Genomic DNA, 1,978 nt, shown 5'->3' with positions numbered 1-1,978 from the left:
GGGTCAACAGCATGCCAGGGGCATCTTTTCAGTCCCTTTAACTTAACACAGCTGATTTACTCAGCTAGGCAGACTTCATTCAACTTCAGCACTGAAGAGTGAAGAATGCAAGTTCTGTTGTCTTAGGATGATTATTTTTTTTTCTCCAGATCCTAGTGACAAATTCAAAACTTCTCCTCCCTCACACCAGCCAAGAAGCCCAGAGATGCTTTGGAAACCTGAATGTTGACAGATGCCCGGCAGAACGGTGCCCTCTAAAGGTGACTGGCAAATACTGACAGGCTACGGGACGGAGTGGTGTGCTGGTCGTCACTGAACTTGGGATGAAGGTGCACTGGAGGCAAAGTGATAAGAAGACTTCTGTCTGACGAGGAGAATCTGCCTTACACCTTGCTTGGACCCCAAACCTTCAAGAACAATTCATGTGCATAAAAGAGTACCACATGCAGTGCTCCCTTGACCTGTGGGATTCAGGAATCTGCTTATTCTGTGACAACTTACAGTTCAGTCTGGAAAAGAGGATGCTCAGGAGCCTCTAAAGTGATCTGAAAGGAGGCTGATTTCAGTGAGGTGGGGGTTGGCCTCTTCTCCCAGATAACAGCAATAGGACAAGAAGTAATGGCCTTAAGTTGTGCCAGGGGAGGTTCAGGTTGGGTATTAGGAAACATTTCCTATAGGAAAGAGTGGTGATGCAGTGCCACAGGCTGCCCAGGGAGCTGGTGGTGTCAGCATTCCTGGAGGTGTTCAAGAACTGTGGAGATGTGGCTTTGAGGGACACAGTCAGTGGGTATGGTGGGGATGGACTGGGATTTAGAAGTCTTTTTCAACCTTAATGATTCTATGATTCTATGACAGCTAGGATAAGGTAGATGTTGGAGAGAAATTACTATCATTACCTAATTTTTCTTTTCTTTTCTTTTCTTTTCTTTTCTTTTCTTTTCTTTTCTTTTCTTTTCTTTTCTTTTCTTTTCTTTTCTTTTCTTTTCTTTTCTCTTCTCTTCTCTTTTTTCACCTATGGAGTCTGCTTATTTAAAAACTTTAAAGATAAACCTGACGTTTAAAACATGAAAAAAACAAAAAAACAAAAACAAAAACAGAAGGTGAACCACTTTAAAATTGAGTTCAATGCTCCTTTGAAAATGTGTATGCAATTTACGTTGAAAATTCAAAAAATTCTGGGAATCATAGTATCATGAAGGTTGGAAAAGACCACAAAACCACTAAGACCATCCAGTCCAACCCCAGCCCACCTCCACCATGCCCACTGACCACTTTCCTCAGTGCCACATCTCTGTGTTTCCTGACACCTCCAGGGATGGTGACTGCACCACCTCCCTGGGCAGCCTGTGCCACTACATCACCACTTTTCCAGAGAAATTTTTCTTAATACCCAACTTAAACCACTCCAGGCTCAATGTAAGGCCATTCCTGCTTGTCCTATCACTGTTACCCAGTAGAAGAGTCCAACTCCCACCTCACTACAGCCTCCTTTCATGCAGTTGCAGAGAGCCATAAGGTCTCCCCTGAGCCTCTTCCAGACTGAACAACCCCAGCTCCCTCAGCCGCTCCCATAAGACTTGTGCTCCAGACTCAGCTCTGTTGCCCTTCTATGGAAACACTGCAGGCCCCGATGTTTTTCATGTAGTGAGGGGCCCGCAACTGAGCTCAGCACTCGAGCTGCGGCTCACCAGCGCTGTGTCCAGATGGAACGCTGCTGTCAGGTAAGCATGTCATATTATCACGGCAACGTCTGTCCTATAGGAGTCTGTGACATGAAACAGTTTATAAAAGCAACAGCTGGAAACAGTGATATCACTTAGAATACGTTTACGGTTTTGAAACACAGACAAAAACCACAGAAGGGAAATTAACGGGACAGCAGCACTACGGAGCGATCCCCCACCCCCGAATCCCCAACACCACCCCTAACGCGCCTCAGGCCGCCCGCCCCGGCCCGTCGCTTCCAGCCCTCCGCTGC

This window comes from Meleagris gallopavo, chromosome 4 (genome assembly GCF_000146605.3).
Source record: "Meleagris gallopavo isolate NT-WF06-2002-E0010 breed Aviagen turkey brand Nicholas breeding stock chromosome 4, Turkey_5.1, whole genome shotgun sequence".
In the NCBI taxonomy this organism is placed as follows: Eukaryota; Metazoa; Chordata; class Aves; order Galliformes; family Phasianidae; genus Meleagris; species Meleagris gallopavo.
Note: the sequence above shows the minus strand (reverse complement) of the source record.